The sequence below is a fragment of the Syngnathus typhle genome, linkage group LG1 (assembly GCF_033458585.1).
Source record: "Syngnathus typhle isolate RoL2023-S1 ecotype Sweden linkage group LG1, RoL_Styp_1.0, whole genome shotgun sequence".
Taxonomy (NCBI): domain Eukaryota; kingdom Metazoa; phylum Chordata; class Actinopteri; order Syngnathiformes; family Syngnathidae; genus Syngnathus; species Syngnathus typhle.
Window position 1 is genome coordinate 14,877,662 of NC_083738.1, and position 25,536 is coordinate 14,903,197.

Consider the following 25,536-nt stretch of genomic DNA (forward strand, 5'->3'; position numbering starts at 1 on the left):
TATTTTTACACTTCTCTAGATGGCACTGTTGGCTAAAAGCAAGGGGTTTAAGAAATGGCAAGACAATGCGTTGTCAGCCGTATGTTGAACAGAGTGCCATCTAAAAAAAAGCTGCTTCAATTTGCAGATGCACTTGGGGCAAGGCCAAAATGCCCAGTGAGGTGTATTGTGTCTAATTCACAAACACATTGAATTAAAACATTTCACACCAAGCGCTGAAGACTTTTTGTTACCAACTTGTCGGATGAGTAGGGGACAATTATGTATTGTAATTAATGTATGGTAAATGCCATATTTCTTGTGAAATCTTTTAAATGAAACCTGGAGGTCTATTTGTCAGTCACAGCTTGATTGTTTTATTTTAAAATTAATTGTTTCTACAAGGAGACCAGCCACACACCCAACCACAAACAGTACCCAAGCAAACTATCATAACAGCTCATCCTTTTCCAGCTATACGAGAATTGTCCACTACTGCAGCATGTCTTGGGGGCGTCTGCTGCTGGAGGAAGGGCACTTCAACAAACAGACATGCCATGAATTGTGAGGTAAAAAGGTCTGACAGGTGAACAGATGGGTTTGCTCCATTACTCCCTCGCTCTCTTTCTGCACCAGTAAAGTTAGAAACAAGGGAAGAGGTGTGGAGTGCAATGCATTAGGAAAAATTGATCCTTAACACACAAATGAGGGCCAATGGTATGAGGAATATCAGAGCAATTAGGATGTGTTCAGGGGTTACATTGGCTGCTGCCTCTGCCGATATTCTCTAGTGCCCAGCAAAAGATAAACACGACAGTGTAATATCTAGTGTAAGCAGACAGATTGAGGCTTTGGATTAGAATGAGCGTTACTCGTTTAACTGAAATGGTATCACGCCTTATTCACAGTGACAGCGGAACGGATGAGCCGCGGAGTCTCTCCGGTTTCGGTGCGTGTCCGGAAATCTTCGCCTCTGAGATCACAACATCACACTGAAGAGTTTAGTTCAAGCGATAATGACTTTGGTTCTTCTACCATGGGTAAGTGCATTTAGTGTTTAAATATTGTTATTTTGTCATGTTTAATTTATGTCAAGTTCTTTTTTTTTTTTCTTTTAAATGTCCTATTCATGTCAAGCTATGTAGCTTTCAATGACCTTGTTACGCCTCATCTGCTTCATTACTTTGCAATGTTTAAAATGCATGCCTGGTTGTTGGTGGGTTCTGGCTCAAGCACAAAGTATTTGTTTTATAATTGCCTTGCTCAGGGGCACTCTGACAAGTGGCGGTAGAGACGCAGCTTGCTCCCTTCCGCCTTGGAGGGAGGTACTGCAGTGTCAGTGGTTAAAACCAATAACTTTCAAATCATGCGCCTAGCTCTTGATTCTGGAGGCCACCATTGGCACAGAACTCTCGATTATTGTCAATTATTGGCCTATAATGATGGGTCTAGCATAATTTGGAACTCGGTGAGGAATATATGCTTACTTTCACCTTTTGACAGATCATTTCCAGGAAAACATCATGAAGACAATTTAATCAGCTTGTCAGAGATGGAGCTTTTGCGGCTTTTTGACAAGGCAAATGTCTGCAGTGTTGCTGATAAAAAGAGGAATCAGTCTTAAAGGAGTGGTTTAAGTTTTAAAATATATGGTTTAAAAATAAGTGGTTTAAGTTTTATTTTGTGTTTAAGTTGTTCCACCTGTGTGTGTGTTTTGCCGCGAGATTTTGAACGGAATCACCCTTGATATTTTCTATGTGAAAATCGAGGAGGACCCAGACCTCCCTGAGGCCCCAAATGAAATCCCTCAACTTTGATCCATTGATCCCACACTGTAGTGGTCCCACTACAATATTAAACCCACTGTTAGAAATAATACAATTACTGTCCTGAGGACATTTTAACTGTAATACATGATTGTAGTACATGAGAAAGCAAAAACCCCCGCCAATATTAGAAAATATACAATTAATGTATAGGAAATAGATACGTATACATATACTGCAAAAACAGCAACTTACAGAAGTGTTTAAACATCTTAACTGCAGTAAATGTTTATAGTGAATTAGATGAAAAAAAAACTTGATACTACCTATACTATATATTGTAATTGCATAGTTTCCTCCAAATTAAGAATTTAACTATCTTAATGACAATTGACTTCAAAGTTTGTCCGACTTGCTTTCAAGACGTGGATGTTGATGTCGGCACTATGGAGGACGGGAAATTGAAGCAGAGCTGTCAAATCCAGGTCGAGAAAGTAAAAGCAATGCCACAGTTTGGCTTCAGCCAGAGGTGCTTCTCGTCGGCAGGGGCAGGTTAAGGAGATCCCTGGAGCTTTACCTGCCGGTTGATTAGCAGCATCTGGGGCTAAAGCCAATCTGTGGCAGGGTTTCTCCTTTCTGGAACTGGATTTGACACCTCTAATAGGAAGTATATTTTTTCTGACTGCAGTACTGCACCTTTTCTAACTCGTATGTGTAGGGCTACCTGACTTTGACAGGTGAATCTTGCAATTGAAGAATTGCTGGCATTACCTTAGCCAATATTAAGATCAGCAGGAGAGGCAAGGAGCCTCCCCTCCCCTTCAACCAGCTGCTTCCTCTGATCTACAAGCGAGATTTGGATGATAACATTGTCTTTATATGCACACTCACATATTTTATCCAGCAGGAAGCCAGAATCTGTGCCATCTGACACCACCTCAAAAACAACTGGAAATTAACAACAGAAGGCCAATCAAATTCCCTCAGTGAGCAGGTTCAACATTCACCAATGCTCTTATGGTGGCGCATATGGTCAGTTTTTACACTTTGCATAAATTATTATCGCTCACACTTCTGTTTCAGTATTGGAGGTCTTCTGACTTTAATGCTACACAAATGCACAATATCAAGTTGTAAAAATTTAAGTTGAATACTTTGCTCAAATGGTTAGGGTCATTTGATGTTTTGATGTTCAAAGTAATTAGATTTTTCATTTTAATATATGGCATTGAGTGAAGAAAAACAAGACAGCAACAGTCAATTAACTTCCAAAGGCCATTTACCGTTGTTTCTGCACCACTTCGGCACTTCGGGTTAAAAGGCGAAGACTCGATTCCGGGGGCTTTTATGTACTTAATCTACGCATAGGACGCACCGCATTATACCATCATGCACGCCATGACTTACAGTAAAAAAAAAAAAAACGGCACGGGAGCAAGACAGTGAGTTCGGTTGTACTTTATTCTACTATTTAATCTTGTACTGTATTGTACTCACATTGTTAATCGATATTAATGTGCAAATCCGTCAAAGTCCACATCTTCTGTATCCAAATTAAACAGTTGGGCAAGTTGGACTTTAAACATGACAAGTGCTCAATCAGCCTACCAAGCATGTTTTTGGAATGTGGGAGGAAATCGGAGTGCTCGGAGAAAACCCACGCGGGCACGGGGAGAACATGCAAGCCGGAGGTGGAATTGAATCTGCACCCTCCTAACTGTGAGGTGGACATACTAACCAGTGTGTACTGCCGATTGGGACAATATATTGAAAAATACAAATCAACAAGAGATTGTTTTCAACTTTCACTGTGAAAGTAAAATGTAACCCTGTCACTGTCAAACTCTCTCAGTGCCCCCAATCAGTCCAGTTCTATCACAACTTCAACGCAGAGTGCCACTGCGCAGGAAGTCACACTGTCTGAGAAGCTATAAATAAACAAACACATTTTAGGCGGCACGTGGTGTCTGCCGCATGGTAGAAGCCGCAGTATTTATTTATTTACACTGTTTTATCTTAATCTAAATTCAACCATGTCGACTTTTACAAATGGACTCATCCCACTGCTGTCGAAATATGTTTTTTTCACCTAGCTGTTGCAGAATGATGTTGTTCCCAGCTTTTAAAGGTGTATCATAACTAAGTTAGTAAAGGTTGATCTAAATATGGAAAGTCTCTTTCATTTTTTTTATCCGTCTTGTTTTTTTTGCTGTGTCGTCATCTTTGCCTCTCTTCTCTTCATCACCTGTGTCCTCTATCTTACTTATCTATCTTACATCCTCTTATTATTATTATTATTATTCAACCTTATATTAAGTCTGCTTCTTTAGTGATTGGTTCGCTCCTTGGAGTGTACCTTTAGAAGGAAACTGGATGTATTCTAGTGTAGCATGGACCTCTGTCAAGGCAGGACCATCAAGGCATATGCCTGGACTTGATAGTGATGGAAAACGCCTTTAAAGGTTAACATGGACAAAAAATGCTGGAATTGTGTCACATTCAAAAACCATACTAAAATAAAAAATTGTGTCGTAAGAACAAAACTGCTGCTTGATACATTTTCAAATAGATTATTATTTGGCTATTTAAAATGCTTTGAGCAGCCTACGATGTTGCTAAAGCGCTATAAAATAGTGTTGGTTCGTGTGCGAACGATTCGTTCAAAATAACCAATACATTTTTTTTCAGTTCATATGACTTTCACCAGTAGGTGTCGGTAATGGCCATTGAAGCTGGTGCCACCTCGCCGTAAAACAAAACGAAGAATATGACGTAACACTTATAGTAGTTGCTAAATAACGTGTATGCATATATACGCCTAAATATTGTTATCCATCATCCAAATCCAACAAATACAAAATTAAAGCATCAATGTCGGCATAACGTGTGTCGGCTGGCATAGCAGCAACGCTGTCTGTCACTCACTCGTGAATCTTCGCGAACGAACCTGAAAATGGCGGTGTACCTCATAGAGTGTCTGAGTGACGTCACAGGTCAAACAGCCAATCAGAAAGTGGGGGTGAGGGCGGTTGTGGCACTTTTCACTTTCCGTAAAGCTTTGACCATGATTTTTCCCTAATGAAGTGGCCTGTGATTAGGTACACCTGAAAATGGCGATGTACCTAATGGAGTGTCCGAATGACGTCACAGCTCAAACAGCCAATCAGGAGGTGGGGGTGAGGGCGGGTGTGGCACGATTCTTTTGAACACATCTTTTGAGTGAACCAATTCTAAAGATTCCGTTCATTTTCAACTGGAATGCACATCACTAGTACAAAAGAGTGCATACGGCCATGGGCTGCCAGGTCGACATAACCTACTGGTTAGTGACATGGGCTCTTGCTCGGTAAGAACATGGTTTGATCCCAGGTGTGCGCATACACTTGAATGTGCTTTTAGAATTCGGACACTCCATTAGGTACACCTTTTATATTGAGGGAGGCTATACAAAGTTGAGTATTTTAAGATTCCAGTGTTGATCGATTGATGGCGATTAAAACTTCCTGAAAGTGTCGCCTTCTGCGGCCCCCTCAAGATGTCTGTATCACTACAGTCCTGTCTTGGAGTTTCTTCACTGGTTACGTCAGGCTGCATAAGTATTCTTGAAGCTGCTGTGAGGTCAAAGGAGGTCCATCCCTCCTCCATGCTTCTGCTTTTCTCTACACCACTATGTCGTTTGTGTTTTAACACAACTGAGGTGTCCTCGGAGACCAGAAATACGTACAAATAGCTGCCTGTGGAAGGCGATGATCGATCTGGTGCTTGAACTGACCCACTTCAACAATGTCTGATTGTACTTTTTTTTTTAAATAGGTGATGAGAAACATATGTGTAGCTGGAAAAACTAAGGCAAGAAAAACTGGATTTCATGCAATCAAGACAAATCTAATTAAAACACTATACCTTGTAGAGTTGATTTGAACCATTGAACATTTTTATCACAGTATTCACTTAAGCTTACAGTACATGAGTCAGTTATTCAGAGCTACAGTAAAAGAAGATAATTGTTTTCACACCTGTAGTTGCTTTCCCTGGTCCAAATCACACAATGTGTTAACTAATGCAATTGACTGTGTGAAAGGACTTTTAGGATACATTCACAGGTCTTTATGCTCAAGCTAGAATTTCAGTTTTTTGTGTGTGTGCGCTTGTGTGTGGATGCGTGCGTGTGTGTGCGTGCACGCGTGTGTGTATGCAGTACATGCGCTCTCATGTGCACAAGAAAGAGATGACATCACTCGCAATGTAGTGTTTGCAGAAGTAAATGTGATCCAACATCAAAACTCAGTCTCCCTTCCAAGCAAAAAGTATTGCAAAACATCCAATACGTATCCGATCTAGGACCACATATTAAAGTGCCCTACGTTGGATTTGAAACTAACCGGGATTGAGCTGTTCATAATGTTTGAAAAAACAAAAACAAAAAACAGATTCAGATTTCATATGGGCAAATAAATCAGAATTAAATTGCAATGTAAACGTAGCTTTGTTTAATTTGCCTGCAGTGGATTTTTTTTGTCCCGCAGAGTTGCTGCCTATGACAACTTCCACGACCCAACACTCCAGATGACGCGGCAATTGTTTCACAACTTAGTTCAGTGGCGTATATTTACGGGTCATCATTTATCATTGTGAATGGTTGTCAAAGTGTAAAAGGGCAAAGTGAGCCTGGTGTGAGACAATGTGTAAAGCACATTTTGTGGTGGGCAAAATTTATCAATTAGTCAAAGGGTCACAAAGTGCAAAGATACAAGTCAGAAGATACGCGAGGAGGGTCCTAATAGGTCCCATCACTCAGCACTGTACTCTCTTTTAAAGGTTTGGTTAGAAGAGGTTCTGAGTTTGAATTCTAGCCTTGGCTTTATCCTTCCTTGTGGAGTTTTCTTGTTCCCTCTGTGCTTACCTGGATTTAGTCTGGCTTCCTTGTCTTTATCCCCAAATTCTCACAATATGCATGTTAAGTACGCTCCAATAGTCTGAATGCAAGTGTGAATGCTTTTTCCCTGTGATTGATTCGAGACCGGTCCAGGGTGTACTCCACCTGTGGCCTAAAGTGGGACAGACTCGTGCTTCCCTGTGGCCCTGAACAAATAATTTGAGACACTTGTGCTTACAATACTTTAAGAACTTTGAGAAAGTTCTTTTTACGATGATCACATCTATATTTCCCCCATTTACACTTCCTTTGGTCCGATGTGTCCCAATACTTATGAAAGAAGAAAGATTCCAAAATCAGCACCCTTTGGCTATGAGAGAAGATTGAACCCTATTCATTTGTCTGTATCGGAGACAGCAGAAAGTAAACATCCCAAGATTAGACCATCTGGTGGGTGGTGATTCGGTTTAAATTTAAATGTTGATTAGGTTGCTTCTAATTTATGTATAGATAACTATTAATTACTATCATTAAAAGAACTAAAATTCTGAGGTGTGATAATACGCCTTTGCAGGTATGAAGAATTTTGTCCCATTTTGTCCAACCGCCCAATGTTTATTCTAATTTATTGTCGTACATATCGTCCTTTTCACCTCTGTATGTGAGTTTGTTGCTCGTTCACAGCTACAACATTGTTGATATTCAACATAACCTCGGGCTGAGACGAGATGATGAGTTTTTATTTTACCTTTTTTGTCAATTGTCTTTAAATGTCAGAAACATTCACTCACATTCACATGCTACATAATAAGTTTCAGTGTCCTCAAGAAGGTATTGATATTTCTTTTTACCAGCTTGGAGAAGGGCAACCTTTTCCACAGACAACACAAATTGAAAATAAGATTTGGTGCTCTTCTTTTGATGCAGTCTTTAAAGCGTTCATGTGCACATATTTCTTTTTAATGACCTCTTCATGCTATTTTTGTATCGTTTCTATTCAAAATTTGCTTTTTTCTACTCTATGTAAATTAGACTGAATGATTGGAGATTTAGAAAAAAACAATTCATTCAATATCAAAAAGAAAAAAAAACTTGAAGGGAGAAAAGTTTTCAAACAAATTGCCTTATTAGTACACGCAGCATCCGTGTTTTATTCTTTTAATGATTGTGTAGATCTGATGCAATCAATTGAACGCGAGAAAATTATGCCTCATAGTTGCGAAAATTTCATTTTGAAGACATTGACATAGATACATGACATCCACAGGTGCCAGTCAGTGAATTAGAATAATTTGCAAAATTGCAGTTGTTACAATTTTCAATGCATTTTTTGTGTGTGCAGAAAGCAAGTCAGAAATTTACCACGCCTGTCCTACTTGTGAGAGTAATCACAGAACTAGCTACCTGTAAAAAACGAATTGCTCAGCTGAGCTTTCTAAAAGGCCCATTTAGGCCATTTAACTGTGACTCTCTTGTTTCATTGAATTAGAATAATGGAGAAACAGTCTCGCTGAATTAGAATAAAATGTTTTATAGCTACAATAATCACTTTCTCTGTGTTTTGTGGCTGTCCCCTTGGCTTGTATGACTGCAACGCAAGTTAATAATACTCTTTTTAAGAGCTGCAACAGATTATCCAACTTCTTTACGTATATAAATAAAAGCCCATAGTAACATTAAAATAGTGAATCTCCCACCAAAAATGTGGAATGTCTAAAATCGGTGATACAATACTATAAGTGCTCGGTGAAAAATAACGAAAATTGGGTAAAATAGCTAACCCAGTTATTACCGGGTTATTTATGCGGTGCTGGGTCAAGATTTTGATCCAAAAAGTAGTGAAAATGACCTACTCTGATGAGCTAAAGCCACCAAAAAAGTCTTATCAGATTAATAGAGGCTCAAAACAATACTGATTTTATGACCAATGTTATATTAAATTGACTTCACTTCATTGACTGGCTTAGCAAAACAACAAAGCAATTTTGTGTATGTTAATCGATTCAAACAGTCAGGGCAATGATCCTGCATGTTTTGTACTTTTTTTTAACCACCTTCCTCTTATGCAATAGATAATATGAAAAGAATGCTAATGTATGCAGCCACCAAGGGGAGTTGATGCTAAACCAGTCAGCGGTCGGTTAAAAACATGGGAACAGGGATTGGATTAGTATATTTATCCTAGGAATTTGTAATGCACTTACCTCAGCCTCGCTTCCGTTAGTGTATTGTTCATGCTCAGCCAATCACAGCGGTGACAAAGTTAAGACCAAACTTTCTCCACTTTGCCATTTAACCAGATTACCATTTTTCACAAGGCTGCAAATGCCACAAGCATTGTTCCGGGCGATACTCTTCGCACTTGACAATGCCCCCCCACCCGTTTCATAAATTTATTAGGGGATTTGTATATGCGCTGACACCTGCGCCCTGCCAACAGAGCAATGTAAATAATCCCATCACACAGCAGCGACTCATCAGCGACAGGCTAATCCCTTGTTTAAGGCAGTTACAGCGACCCCACCCATTAACAGTGCCCTCATAAAGCAAGAGCTTAGCATATATTAAAGAGTTCTAATATGCCATTCGCTCGCAGCCAACTTGGGCAAATCTGCAGCGAGAACATGTCACTTCTGCCGGCTTCATCAAGTGTGCTGCCATCCCGTATCGACGCTGGCCTTCTCAAACCTTCTGTATGGGGGGAGTAGGGGGGTGAGGGGCTCCCTGTGTAATAAATTAGACTTTACCAAGGGAAAGTAGTCTTTGGTGAGCGATGTTAAGAGAAGTGGGGGAGTCAGCTGCAAGAACTAAGCTTGCGTGACAATCTCTCTCCATGCACGTTCTTTTTTTTTCATGTTGTAGTATGAAACTCATGCCGCTCCATGCTACATGACTCAGTACAGCAGCACACATGGAAAATCAGCCACCGATTTCTCCATACTTTAATCATACATATTTGAAATGCTGACATATAAATTAGGACATTTGCGGAAGCCCCCTCACCCCAAAATAAAGATTTTTCAACAGGTCGCATAATATATACAAGAAAGATAACAAAAACATAGCTAACAATAATCTTTGTCAAGCTAAAAGCACATAGCTACAAATATTAAGTGGCCGACACCTGGCCGGCAGCGCGAGAGCGGAGCGGAGATGCGACACGTTAATAAACTACAAGAAATAATAAAGCATTTTTAGTGCAGTCTATACTTCCCAGCATCATGGAGAACATAAAGATGATGGTAATTCTTGCAATTTTTGGCAATTATTTCAGAAATGAAACATTCTCTTTCTTTTGAAACCGGGGTGCTTTACTTCTGCTATGTTTTCCCATTCTGACAATTTTTCTTTGACAATATTCTGTGGTCTATTTAATTTTTCTTCTGCTCACTGAATTGAAGTTTGTCCGTGATGAAGCCGTCGACCGCTTATGCCCTCGTTTGGTAATTCCGAGCATCACTGCATAAAAGTTTCCACGCTTTTGCAAGACAAAGTGAAAATTAATGAAATCTTCAATTTTCTGTCTCAAGCTGGTTTAATATTTATTTTCTGTATCTTTCAAATTACTGTCTGTGAAGAGGAGAAAACAACTCTGTGTGTGCCTGCAGGCGGCTCTAAACCGCCTAAATACGAAAACACTCAATTGTCTTTTTACTTGAAAATTAAGTTTTGCCCTCCATTCGGACTCTTTTGTTTAGTTTTGCCTGCATCGGTGTAGCACAGCGTCCTCTACTTGCTAAATCTGCCTCTGGTTTCCTTGTATTCTTTTTTTTTTTAATCACTTTCTGCCTTCATCTGCTTGCAACTTGTGTGTGGAGAGGATTCAAGCATCTATATGATGAAATGAGGAAAGTCATGTTGGGAAAACTGCCGCATGAAGGCTGCAAAGATTGAAATATCCTTTTTGAATAGATAGAATAGCATAAAGACGTTTTTGTCTTAGTTATTCCGTTTATTATTTCTTAGGGTTTGTACAACCACATTTCATGGAACCTTAAGCAGTAATGTTTGAGTACAGAGCATTTTGACCTCCACCTGCCTCAATGCACGTTTACTGTACATAATTCAAGTTGGTACTCTTTATGTTCACCTAATCATAGTGTCTGTTATTGCAATAATGAAGCCGGTCAAATACCTGCAAGGGCTTTCATCAGTGACAGTGATGGCTTTCTCATTCAAGGCTTCTTATAAGTGGGCATTTTATTAGTTTACGTACACAAATATTATATTTTATGCACATAAAATACACAAAAACCTGGTACACGAAACCTAAAAAGTATTCTCTTCCGTGGTTTACCAGTGACATTTGGCATCTTATGAAAAGTCACCTAAAAAGTATTCCCTTCCGTGGTTGAGCAGTGACATTTGAAAAGCCGTGACCTGGCACAAAAAAGTGCTTACAAACCAGGCCCAATATTGATCATCTACCGTTTTTTTCCGTGTATAGTGCGCCCCCATGTATAATACGCACCCTAAAAATGGCATGCTGATGCTGGAAAAAAGCTTGTACCCATGTATAATACGCACCCAATTTTTATGAATTTTTAAAAAAAAAATGTTTTTCTTTTTTTTTCTTTTTTTTTTTTTAAGTCCCAATGATCGTCACACACGCAGGGAGGCAATGGGTCCCATTTTTATAGTCTTTGGTATGGTCTTAACTAGGCTGGATGTAATTTTTTTTGTTGGCGTTGATTTCTCCGACTGCCCGTAAACGCACCACCGCGCTCCGTGCGCGCACGGGAAAGAGGCGGCTCTGTATGGGAGAGACGTTGAAGAGGAATAAAAACACCCTTGGAAACCAAAACTTGCCCCTCGTCGTGACTCGGAGCCGCAACAAATGTTTCGGATTTGTGTAGGGTACATTGTGACAGACAGCAAACGAGCAGGTGATCGAGCAAGCGTCTGATACGAGAGCATTGCGGTCGCATGGAGCGTGTTTGAAGTGAACAGCAAAAAAATTAAAATTAAATTTTTTTGTACCCATGTATAATGCGCACCCCAGATTTTAGGACAATAAATTAGTTAAATTTTGCGCACTATACACGGAAAAAAACGATAATTTATACTGGTCCAAAAAATAAAGTCACAGTCAATGTCAATATCTTCTTGCTCATGTCACAGCTAGTAAAAAAAAAATACCTTTGAATGCTTATAGAATTTAGCCAACTAAATGCATTGTTTCTTAGAGTAGTTGTCAAAATGGGGACAGAGCTTTTAATCTGTGTCATTTGGTTCCTCTGTCTGATTGCAGATAGAGAACCATTTTGTGTGTGGCAGGACACAGCCCTCGCACAGCAAAGCAGCTGCCTTTCTTTCAGGTCTGGAAACCTTACATCTGCCTTTGGTCCCCAGATTGCAAGACTTGCTCCTGGGAAAGTGACAATCACATTGCAGTTTCTTGCCTTCGATGCTGGGTGGCAATCAGGCTCTACCTCGGAACTCGGCGACCGCCATCATGGACAGCGGGGTCGAGAGCAAGAGTGAGCTGAGGAGTCTCACACGTCTCGTCAGTGTTCTGAAGGCGATGCCGTATGAGGCTTCTGTAACGTCTGAACCGACGCCAAGTTGGGAGGGCTCTGAGCACTTTTCTTTGTTCTCTGATGAACCCAAGGAGAATCAGTCAGCATGGCTGTATGCTGGGGGTTTTCTTCAAGCCCGGCATAGAATGTGGATAAGTGTGCCAAGTATGCATGTGCAGGAACTCCTCCGTCCAAAAGACTGTTGCCCATGCTATGCCAACCGGGCATAAGATCCTTGCCAACATTGTGAGCTGGGTATCAAGGGAAGGCCTGGCTTTGTCACTCTAAGACGAGTCTTTGTTTAGTTCCTAACAGAGCTCCAGCAAATGTTACTTTGCAGTTGAGGGGCGGACAGTATGCTGAGGCTCTTAGTGTCGTTTTCTATACTGCTCTTCCCGTTCAATGTTGTAATGAGAACGTTTCTCTGCTGATTATGGTGATAAGAGCACGACAGCACCAGTGTTGCCTCAGTTACCTTGAAGATGTTGCTTAGTTACTTATTACCTGAGTTTGAAAGTAACTTAAGTTACTGAATACCTGATTTTAAAAGCAACATAGATAGCTAGATAGATATGGATCAGATCGATCGATCTTTATTGATCCCTGGAAGGAAATTCATTACATATATCACAAAATAATAATGTATAGAAAATTGATAAAACACAATAAAACTAATTCTAATCCTAATTTGCTAACCAGAAACAGTTGTAGTTCCCTCTGTATTTATACCCAAACTAAAATTCTTGCTTAAATTGTGGAAGAAAGCAAGTGTCTGAACAAGTGCATTGTGATAGACATTTGAAGCCCGAAGAGGTAACAAGAAGAGTGAGAGAAATAATACAAAATAATACAGCAAAATACAGTTGTGAGATGTTGTGCAACACTATGGAATAAAATTTGCCAAATGCATAGTCATCCACTGGTCTTTTTTCTTTCTTATCATATCTTGCAATTTAGACATTCTTATGTAAAGGCGAGAAGACAAACATGGACACAAATTGCAGTGAGGCCTTAAAAATGTTGTTTAAGTCAGGTCTGATTGCCATCTCTGTCCTGCACGCAGTTCCTGAGCAGCAGATTAGGACACTATTTCGGGATTGCTTTATTATGTTGTGATTCATTAACCACTGATACAGCACAAGATTAGTATTTAGTATTTATTTCTCTGACATTTCAGCTCGTCAACAGCACCTGTCAGCATTTACATGTATGTCAAGGTAATTGCTATTTACTACATGCTTTAACGGCATTTCGTGATGTGCTTTAACACGGTCAACATTCATACAAGATCAGAAAATTAAATCAAGGACAGTGATAGACGGGAGGGACATTTTTGATCAACTGATGGAAACTGCTGTAAGTAGCGTATGTTGAAATGAAAAAAATATATATTTTGTAATTTTACATGAAGAGAGATTATAATGCCACGGGTATAAAGACTGATGTTCACATGCATTCTACACGTGTTATTGATTCATGATGACACAGGTTGGTTGATTGCCATCAAAGTCGTGGCAGCGTTCATGCTGGTGTCACTTTAAAAGGACACAGGAAACCATGACAAAGCGTGTGCGTTGACTGATGCCATTGATCAGTAAAAGTTAACAACATACACAGTGTAAACATATTAGATGTCATTTAGTTGTCAACCAGGCGGCCCATGAATGGGCTTGTTATTGTCATGTGACATCACTTGAGACTGATTGGAAAGGATATTTAAATATGTGAATTAATACTAATGGATAGTGAGTGGTGATTTATTTGTTTTTAACTCATTAAATTACACTTAATCAGTTAGTTGTTAGTTCATTGTTTGATGCACCAGAATCACAACTAAAGCAAGTGTTTTCCCCCCAGTACATGGAGAACTACTATAATTGTATATCAAAAAATATTTTAACCTTTTGTACATTTCATGTCCAATTGCATGTATTTTCTCTTTCCAGTCTTGATTTAAACTAATTTAATGATCATTGGGGTAAGCAATGTGACACATCACTCTAAAAAAAAAAAAAAAGGAATGGGTAATAGCTTCTTATCTTTGTGTTATTTTAACAAAAACATGACACAGATGTTTATAGCAAGTTACCAATAACTAAATACTTAATTAATTACTGAGAACTGTTTTAGATTATGGCCATAAGAACTTTTAAATATACGGCTAATTGAAAGTGGGGGGGAAAAATATCATTTTTGGGAAGATGACAATTTAAAAGACCCAACTGCTTTGATACAAGTTGATGCATATTCATTAAAAGAAACTCTTCCACTTAGATGCTGCTTCCATGTGAATTGCAGTGCAAGGAATTTGGTAATTAATTAGAAAATAAATCCCAGAGATGAATCTTGGCCTCTGTAAAGTCCCGAGTAATTAGGCACCTCTGTGATAAAGTTCTACAGTTGTGCTGTGAATCAGAGGATATCATAGCACTGATTGGGCTCTGAGTGGAAGGGTGGGGGAGCGTCGGGAACATCATTTACCCCCCCAAAAAATCACAGTAAATAGAAAGATAAAAGACAGTGTTGATTGTGCGAGTGCCTGTTGCATGCATAATGAAATCACGGGTGGCTGTACAGTCCAGTTGGCGAAAAACTACTTCGGATAGCAACGATGTGAGTCAGTTCAAAGGATTTGGCTATTTTCTGTAATTTGTGTGTCTTTGGCACTGTCATTTGCACTCATGAATAACCAAAGCCTCCTCTTGATTATTCTGGTAGTCATTGTAAAACAATTCCATTTTGTTTGGCAAAATCTTCGTCGCCGTGGCGCTTTGAACTTTCAAGGAGATGTATGGTGATTTGGAGAGTTTTACTGAGGTTTTTATTCACGTTAAGTCTTCGAGGCACATTGTTAGTTGGTCTCATGTCTATGTGGATGTCATTCACTAACGCTTTGATGTTGAAATTCTTGCCTACATACTCCCACTTGTGTCTCCTCTTAGTTTGTTAGTGTAGTTTTTGTTGTGTTTATAAAATATTTGCTGTCTTTAAACACAAAACCAAGCCACGCTGCATTGAATACAAGATGTAGTAAATAATATAGATGTAAATAAATAAATAAATAAATAAATAAATAAATAAACACTTATGACACTATATAAATACAAAAATAAATATGCCAAAACTTATGCCAAGCTGATTTAGGCTAGCTGATAGGCTGATTTCACGCTAGTCACAAAAGCAGAGCCCAAAATCATAATAACTTCATGTTTAATTTTTGCAACGTGCAATCGAAAGTTGCTGGGTTTTACCCCCACAAGGACACAGTGTGTGCCAACCTGGACGGCAAATGATCGAGACACCCTTCAGTCAGGCTTTCTATCTCTGTTCCCCTTGCACCGAGTTATTTTAAAAAATATATATTTTTAATAATATTATACTGTCAGGTAATACTGCTGGTTTTAACATATGACAAAATGTGTGATTTCTTTAAAACTGGAAACACACTTATAAAACACACCCCTTATGAAATGTAACCAAGTAAATAGTGTTACTACCGACCTCTGTCGTGCATAGCATGAGATCATAGATAGTTGCATGCATTACATCTGAATGTGTGTCAGTAAGCATCGGGCATCAGATATATGCAATCCCACACATCTTGAGTGTTTTACACCACTGTTGTTTCATGAAATATTAAATGAAACATTCATCACAAGGACATGCAGAGGATGAAGGGATGAGAAAAAGCACCATGGAAGACATTAGGTCCTAATGATTAGGATGATCACATATTCACAGTCATGCATTTGTTGGCACATGCATGCATAAACAATCCTCCGCTTGCTTTTCAGGTTGTGCTAAGACGACCAGCAAAACTGTTGTTTTTTTAATTTATTTATTCCATCCCTTGTGTGTGATCAGACCAATGCTGAAAAAAAACACAAGTGTTGGACATTTCAAGCATCAAAGTTTCTCCACCTCCACACTAAATCCGCTAGATCCTTGTACAAAGTCACATTCACACAACCACAGAGGCCAAACCGCGACGCTCTCGCCTGCTAATGTGGTCGTTCTGCAGTGGGCAAGGCCAGAAGGTTGACCTATAATTCATCACCTTGCACCTCAGACATCTGCCACAGAGTACGGAGTGGAGTGAGGCAGGACGTCTCAGGGTTAGCATCACACGAGTCACGGTGTCTGTCTCTCTAGCCACGGCAAGCGACTAACTTATTAGCTCACTGTCAGCTGGGACTTGATACATTATTCATCAGCTATATTGCATGTGTGTTTATGTACAGGGGTTAAGTCACAGTTGGGGGTGAGAGACTGGTCTCGAGAGGTTAGCGGACAAGACAGCCATTGAGACGTCGGGCAGATGTTTATGTTTAAAAACATATGCATGGAAATTTCTTTTCTGGGTGGATATATGCAAGTTCATTGACCCCAAGGCTTCACATTTTGGAATTTAGCCTCCAAAAATGCTTCAACAGTGACACAAGTGGTTAGTTGGAGACATTTTGGTACAGTATAAAAGAGTTCCCAGGAGTCCTAATAAAAGCTGTGTCATATTCTTGTGTCAAAATACACCAATGATAAAGAATAACAGCTGATATACTAGATAAGGAAATAACAATATAGAATAACAATTGGAATCAATTTAGAATACTCTGTTTGAAATCTTTCCACCGAAAGGCCATTTAGGAGTATCAGACAAGCACGGAACACAAGAAATAACAACAGCATGACTGACTTGGCTACCATAAAGTGAGTGCCATCATGTAGAATGAGCACTTCATCATGACATCGCTGAATTGCACTTGTCCATTGCTGCATGGGGTGCACAAAGCTAAACACAAATTCTGTGCACCTGCTGGTCAACAACTTCCCAAACCATTTGACCATGTCCCATGTATCAGACCCTAATGATGATAATCATTTTAGCTAGTCTGATTTAATTAGTTTATGCTGTTAGTCTGCTTAGCTGTTGCTTTTGACGTGGCATGGATATCCAGAAAACAAAAATTGAAATTCAAGGAATCACAATTGCATTGAGGTCAGATGTGGTGGTGAATTGGAAAAACAAAATCACTGAACCTTATCATGACTCGGCAATGAACAATTAATTTATATGATACACTACAACTCACAGGCTTATTGGTTTCATGGTGAGTTCAGGTCGTTAAATGTTTTATGCTTGCGCCTGTTACCTTTTCTTAATTGCCAATCAATGTATTGACTGATTGAATTTATATCATGTCATTGCCGACTACAGTTGTATTCGCTCGGCGTCTAGTGGCCAATTGGATTTTACTGCGGAAATAAAAGTTGCTGTGATATACTGAGGACTACGTCACAACAATGTCAGCTCAGGAGTCAATGCGCACACAGGTTATGTTGTAGAGATTCACTCTCCTTGTGAGGCCAATTAAGGCAGCCTTGTCCATGGATTGGAGCCTACTGCGCATCTATACAATAATAGAACCCTGAGGGAATGGGGCTGGGGCGGGGCCAAATTTACGTGACAATGCAATCTTCATTGGAGATGATAGCTGTATTACAATGCCATGAAGGGTGCAATGTAAACAAATCCATATGCGTATATGTCAAGCAGAAAAGGTACTTACTAGTGACATGAAAGGATCACGTTCCGTGGCGTAATTACAACCCCTGAAACTGTAAATCTGATCACTTGTTGACCTTTTTCCACTGCTTCTGCCACAACAAGGATTCACTATTTATAGTACTAAAAGGTGCAATAACTGACCAGGATTCTACAGAGTCAAGGTAAGCCATTTTAAACAAAATGTTGCAACTGTTTCCGTTGTTTGAAGCGGTAGTACCAAATTCCTTTGGAACTCATTCGCTGCTGTCAACACAATTAGGAGTGCATGTTCCGATGCAGTGCGAACGTTACAAAACTCAGAACATTGTTGAAATGTACCGTTTGGTTAGTCAGAGTGTGACAAAAATGTAGTGTACTCTACCGTAGGTACTTCAGCTGGGTACATGGTGTGAAGAATGTGTCAGGCCATGGAGACAGAGAGATGTTCAACCCGGGTGGGGGAAACAAAAAAACAAAACATGGCGACACCGGTGGACAAATGCATGAATGCTGCAGTTGTTATGAAGAATCACACATAAAACAGCAAGAAGTGCTTGTGCATTTTTAGCTGGTAAAGACGTCAGATGGATTTGGATTTCCATTGCAAGGATTGGTCAAAGCAATAATTTGGTAGGCGTCCACAAGTTTATTCACCCAATCAGCTTGAAGTATTGTCAATCACGCCTTCACTGAGCAAATCACAAAGGGGCAGCCCCAGATTGATACCTTGGAGAACTCCTTTGAGTGATTCACACATCAATCTGGCTCCAACCAAGTTATAGGGAACGAGTGCCATTTTGAGCTCTAATCTTAATACATAAAAGTTGCAACTAAGTAGCAGGACCACCTAAACTATGAAAAAAGTGTGGCCTAAGGCACAGAAATGACAGTAACAATTTTCTCCCTCAGATTTCCTAGGTCAAGACAAATTCAAGATGCATTAGGTTTGTGGCTAAGTTCTTGGTGCAAGTGTTTATGTCTGTGACTGCTTTCAATCTAAAAACTTTCAAGCAAATCCCCGTTGAAGCTAGGAGGGGTCACCACAGGTTTGTGACATTTGCAGCATAGATTAGGCTCTCAGGGAGCCACATTGTCTAACATGATAGGAGCAGAGAAGCAAAAAAAGTTTGAACAAAAGTAGAGATATTCCACGCTCAGACATCTCATCAGTGCTGACCAGCTCAACCGAAATTGAGGCTTTTATTAGCTTCTAATAGGTATGTCATTTGAAAGTGACAAATCTGACAGGCATCTCAGACCAAATTTGTGAGCTGTCACTGCTTTAATGATTTTGTCAAGTTTCTTCAGCAAAGACAGCTCGAAGCATTGGAAGCATTTTTTTGCATTGTTCTTGTTTTCCTTCCTGGTGTGTGCCAAATATGTGTTTCACCATGAAGTGGGTGGAGGAAGGATTGTGCAGTTGTGTTGTCAGAGTGCTTACGGATCCATGTTTCTCTTACATGGCCCAAAGATAACCCCTTCCTCACCACGTATGCAATCAGTGATGGCCTTCAGTATGCTGGTATTGTGCAGGCAAAAAAATCAATGTAGTTTACTGAATGATCTCTCATCAGGATGCCGGGGCACACTAATGTGCATGAGAGATCATCGGTGGTGCAGCAGTAAATTATCCACTTGCACTTAAATTTGTCTGATTATTACAAACAGATATTTATGTTCATCGTTGATGTACTATACAGTGACAGGCAGAGTAATTAAGTACGCTTCCATTAAATGTTAGATGGTAAAACAAACCTGTGTATTTCCCTATTCCCATATATAGTACAACCGAATAAATCATTGCTTGCGGGTTTATCAGCTTTGAGTTAAATTAAACAGGCCCAGATGTCACACTGAGTCCGTGAAAATGTGACGTTACACAAGATCATCATTATTTTAGTATTCATACTTTTTGTGACATTTTTTGTTTGGTGTGATGCGGGAATTTCCGCATGTAAAATGGGTGCCTTGGCTCAATAAATGGCGGGGAACACTGATCTGTATTACAAAATGTACCACTAGCATGGGAAAATTGGTTTGTTTTCTTTTTGTTTCAAGTCTTTATGGATAGCCTAACAAAGATGCTTTATTCCTCTTGTTCTTTGTATTCTTATCTTTCATGCAGGAGAGGATGACGTACGAGTCAACCCTTATGCATTTATTCTCTTACATCCCTTTGAACCTGTCAATGTATCTGCAATATAATAAGCCAAAGTCAAATTCATAATTATTTAGTGCAGTTGGACATTTTGCATGAATTTGCCTTTGTGTGCTCCACTGAGACAGAGTTGAGGAACTAGTAAGATTCAATTTAAAAGGTTCAGTGAAAATACTATGAGCCTTTATAGACCAAAATTCTTGGTAAAGTAGCTTCACAAACCTTCTAAAACATACATCAAGCAATTAATGTTTGCCTATCAAATTTGTATGGCTCAAGTCTTGAACTAATGGACATCAATAAATCATCGCTGCGTGTTTAGAAAACGGTTTTGGGGCTAAGTAATGACTGATATCTAATAAAATACAACATGTGTAAATGTAAATACAAGATATGCAAATGTAACAATGGCTTTCTATTAGGCGTATGCATCTCATTTGGGATAATTTTCCGAATCGTTTTACTGGGGTTCAATTCACATTCCGACTGCCCACAGTATGCTCAGCACTCTGATTGTTTGTTTGTTTTGGGAAATTAAAAAGTATGTGTTGTACAAGTTGTTTTTCCTGGAAAACAAACGACACTGTGGAGCTGTGGGGTACATGTGAAATGCAGGGATGAGGCGTGGTAAAGGGAAGGTGATTGGTCTGCCTTCTATTTCACATGTCATACCCTGATATCTTTCCTTATGCTCTTAATGCATCAGTCAATGGCATTTACATCATGGTGTCAGACACTTTTCTGAATGGCAGAGCGTATTATTCGTCACCTTTCTCACCTGCAACCAGATACGACCCTGACACGCACAAAATGAGTTTCGGCGATGATTGAAGAACAACCTGGGAATCAAAAGTGACCGTTGTATTGTAGCATCTCCCTCAAGAGAGGCAGCTTTCACTTAGAATGACAGCAATAAAGCAGGAATGTAAACAGCAACATGGAAACGACACAGAAATAGCAATTTGAGCAAGTTTTATTGCACAAGTGACAGGCTCATGTCCCCCTTTTGTGCTGTCCTATCTCTGTGTTTGCTTAATATGAGCATTATATAATAAAGTGAGTGCTTGGCCACAACCACTCTTCGAGTTGGATCTACATTATAATTCTTCCCTAATCATCCTGCCGAGTTATAGGAATAGGAATGAGGAATAGTCAGCCCCAATGGCCTCGGCAAACCATGAAGGAAAGCCGAGACGGGCGACATATCCAGGAAAAATTGAGGTGCCACACTCTTCAGCTATTCTTCTGTTTGAATAAAGTGATCACAAGACAACTATCATTGCCTACTTAGCCTTCGCTTCTTTTTAAGCATCAATATGAATCAAAACACACTTCTCTACTCCAATGACAAACTCAGTTTTCACCTCTCATGTTAGGGAGTTGCACAATGCAAGGAGACACAAAGAAACACTTGACAATATCAAGACTAAAAAACATGACTGAAAATTTTGAAAATGCAGATCGTAATAATTCCCTACAGTCTTGTAGCCGGCAAAAACGAATATTAAGAAATACTTTTTTTTACTGTGCAGTGACAGACAGACGGACGGACAACCAACCAACCAGCCAACCAGCCAACCAGCCAACCAGCCAACCAGCCAACCAGCCAACCAACCAACCAACCAACCAACCAACCAACCAACCAACCAACCAACCAACCAACCAACCAACCAACCAACCACTGCAAAATCTCAACTACTCTAATTGTGAAGTGATTTGAAGGTGGAGGTTAGCTGAAATGAATAGGGGTTAGAAAAGTAAGTTCAAGAAAGCGAGATAGAGATGGGAAAGGCTCGACTGTTCCTCCAGGTTCAATGTTTGTTCTTGTGAAGTGAAGACAGAAAGTTGGCATTTGAGAAGCAGTGGCTGCAAGCGGGTTTGTGGTGGTAGAGGGGGTCAGAGTGGTAAGAAGGGGTCTAATTATGGAGGGATCCGTGAGTGAAAGGAAGGATTTTACCTCAATGTGTATGGTAATTAGGAGTCAGTGGACTTGCTGTTTGACAGGGTTGATGTGGTCCCTGCTATAGATGTGAGTGAGCAGATTGATACCTGGGTTGGGCGGTTGTTTTGCAGATCATGGGGATGTCATACATTCCTGTATGATGCCCTCCCCCACTTTTGTTTCCCTCTGTCCATTTGTATGGTCCAGTACCATTTCGGGCTGCGGGCCATTAGTTGAGAATGACTGTTGTACACCACGACAATAAGTTATCTTTTACCAGTGTATAAAAAAAAATGGAGTTTACCACTGTTCTTACAGCACCTTGTCCTTTGCTGTTCTGGCCGATGATTTACATTATAGCATTAAGATTATTATTATTATTATTATACTCAATGACATGACATTGAAGAGACTAATAATCCTAATGATCTTAATTTTCACCTTGCTATATATTCAGGACGTTATCGAGGATGTTAGTTACAGCACCACATGTTACTCTTGCATGCCCTTGAAAGCGTTTCTTTCTAAACCAAATCAGATAATTGCTGTGCATGAAAATGACATGTATATCTGAATTTTAGCCTGCAGCAATCGAATCAACATAATTTTCTTACTCAACGCATAGCTTGCCTTTCTGAAATCAAATTTGTGACAGGAATTTGATATATGTTATCCACTCACGCAACTAGCTCTTCATGCAGTTGATCAAACAATGCATTTTGTCACCATATGTGACTGTGAAGTTCACTCTAATATTGAATGTTTTGGACGCTTGCCTTTTATCGACTATCTTGTTTACCTTGCAAGGGTGGTCCATCCAAATAGTAAAAAACTTGAAGGCGCGTATGTCGAGTTGATACAACTAACTACAAAGTCACTAAAAGTCACACATGGATGAAACATCACAAAGATGGACAGACTCATTAAGTAGTATGCAAATATCAAGACTTCCATAAAAATCACGAGGGTGGGTGAATATGACCAGTGCATGCAGTCGTTGGTCCATGTTGTGACCCTGTCTGGTTTTGTTGTCTGTCACGACAATGGCTGGATTGTCTTCGTCCCGATGCTGCAGCATGTAGAGTGTTTGAAAGGCAAGGGGAAAGTTGTTGTAAGGTAGAAACTGGTCTGATTGCACACTGCCTGGGGATTTCGCCAGGATCAATAAAGGTGGAGTGACAGCCGTACACTTGATTAAAAGTGACTGCTACATTTGGCAGGCTCGGCCATTACTTTCCCACTCAGAGTCTCCGGGGTGAAAGAGCATAAAGTGACAGGCCTCCGCCGGCCCTCCATTACCACCTTTCTGAGGTCCTTCAGATAGAAGGCGGCCAGGGCAAAAATAGGCTGATGGACGATCAATGGGGAGATGAAAGTGAGTGAAAATAAAAGTGGTGTAGATCTCTTGGCCTATATGCAAATGTGTATAGAAGAATGTGTCTGTCAGCTATGCGTTCCTTTGTGTGCGTGTGGTTGTGTGTGTGTGCGTGTGTGTGTGTGTGTGTGAGTGCGTGCGTGCACGTGTGTGTGTGTGTTTTGGAATCCACAAGCAAAGGGAGGCAGAAGATTTTCTGAGTATTGGCAAAGGTCAGGGATAGGTAGAAGAGCGTAAAAGCTAAAAGTAAACATTTCAAAAGGTTGTGTGGGAAGTTGTTGACACTGATCGAGACCAAGAATTGCTAAATTACCAAAATCTCTTTGTAAACAAATATTATGCTAGCATAGTCAAAAGACGTTGCTTTAAATGTCAAAGGCATAAACTCAAATGCATTTTGATAGAGATTTGACCTCGACCATATCAGCTGAGTGTGTGTTGGGAATGAAAGAGAAAGCGACACAAGATGACTTCACATGACTTGATGATGTTCATCTCCCTGATGGAATACAAAATGCAGGTCTGCTTTGGAACAGCGCAAGACCTTGGCACAAAACTTTTAACAGAGCAGTAATGAACGGGAAACATGTCACCGCTAAACGGCTAAAAGAGATGGATCTAGGAATAAGGGGATTGCTATGTGGTCGCATGTATTGATGGACGCGATGGGAAGAAAAGAACGCGGCATGCCCGTAATTTGACTGTCCAAGGGATGGATTGATGGATGGATGGATGGATGGATGTGGGCGAGAAAAGAAATGGATTGTTGATTGAAAGAATGGGTGAATACCATGAATGGATGGAGACATTTTCATATCCATGCCATTGTATGGATGGATGGATGGATGGATGGATGGATGGATGGATGGATGGATGGATGGATGGATGGATGGATGGATGGATAGATGAATGAATGATAGAAATGATGAAAGGGATGGGTGGATGCCTTCAATGGATGAAAAAATTGATAGAAATAAATTATTTGGTGGGATGGTGCCTTCAATACATGGAAAGATTGATGGACACAAAAACAATGATGACTCAGATGCCTTGCATTGAAGGACCGATTTACTTATTTAGTGATGCAATGCAATAAGTGCTCCAGATGGTTAGGGGGAATTGATAACAGCTCTGGGTGTGTTGGACTTTCTGTTGATTTGAATAGGTTGATATGACTGATGGATTGGATGATGAAATGAACAGATGTCAGGTGGTAAATTCATTGATCAGCAAGATGGAAGGACAGGATGATTTGGTAAATTGATATGAATGGATGAATGAATACATGGATGAAATAAATGAGTTGATCCTTGAAAGGATGTTAAATGTTTATATGAGAGCATTTGAATTAATAGGTGAGATTAAAAGATAACGGGTTGATTGTTGAATCAATTATTGATGTAATGACTTAAGAAAGCCTTAAACCCGCACCAGCACATGAATGGGTGGCTGATATGCCCAACATTATACTGAGTTTAACATTGAAAACAGCATGGAAGAGTTGCTAATGCAGTGCTTTAGGGTGTATTCAGACCAGAAAAGTCCTTCAGTCCGCTTGCTTGGTCCGGATCAAAAACGGACTTCATTTTTTTTCTTTGGTGCGGTTCCTATACATTTTGCAAGCGAAGTATATTTTGTAGACACACCACGCTTGTGGTGATTTGTGCTCCCATTGGACAGCAATGACGAGGGCGGCACACAGAGCACAAATGGGGGAAAAAATGCGAGTCCTACGCGCTGCAATCCTGCTCTGCATATTTGTGCTGTTGGTTTGGATCGATGCTGTTTGTATTCACACCTGAAGCAAACCGCACCAGAGTTCGTTTTGAAGTGGGTCTCAATCCGTTTCTTTAACCCACGCCACACCTACACAAAAGCGTTACAATCGAACCCTGGTTCAGACCTGACTGTTTGGTCCACTTTAAACGGACCAGGGTTCGATTGGAAGGCTGGTCCGGACCTTTTGTGCAGGTGTGAATACACGCAAACAAATCCTGGCGCTGATTAAAGAAACGGACCAAAAAAAATAAGTCCGCTCTTGGTCCGGACCAAGCAACTGGACTATAGGATTTTTCTGGTCTGAATACACCCTTAGTCTCCCGAGACAAATGTCATACAGATGTGGTGATAAAGATAGCATAGCGACCTGCTCAGCTTGAAGCACACCAAGAAGTGGTTCATATGGCACTCCTGACCGACCCTAAATCTTTTCAGATCTTGTCACATCATTAGAATGGATGGACTTATTCCTTTTTTCAAAGCTTTGATTCATTTCTGTCTGTTAGTAATTAATTACGAGTTCCACCACGAAAACCATGAAAAATCCATAAGACTCAACTGCAGATCACTTTACAATAAAACCAGCAGGAACAAGCA

At 40.0% G+C, this 25,536-nt stretch overlaps 1 long non-coding RNA gene across 4 annotated transcripts; it reads left to right on the forward strand.

The window, feature by feature from the left end:
• The first annotated feature begins 874 nt into the window (after nt 1-874).
• On the forward strand, nt 875-25,536 carry LOC133160404 (uncharacterized). Of its 4 annotated transcripts, none has more exons than XR_009715877.1 (3): nt 875-1,019; nt 2,650-2,777; nt 21,376-25,536. It is a non-coding gene; the product is annotated as an uncharacterized LOC133160404 (long non-coding RNA). The 4 variants fall into 4 exon arrangements; XR_009715878.1 differs by lacking the exon at nt 21,376-25,536 and adding an exon at nt 11,873-13,055; XR_009715876.1 differs by lacking the exon at nt 21,376-25,536 and adding an exon at nt 11,974-13,055.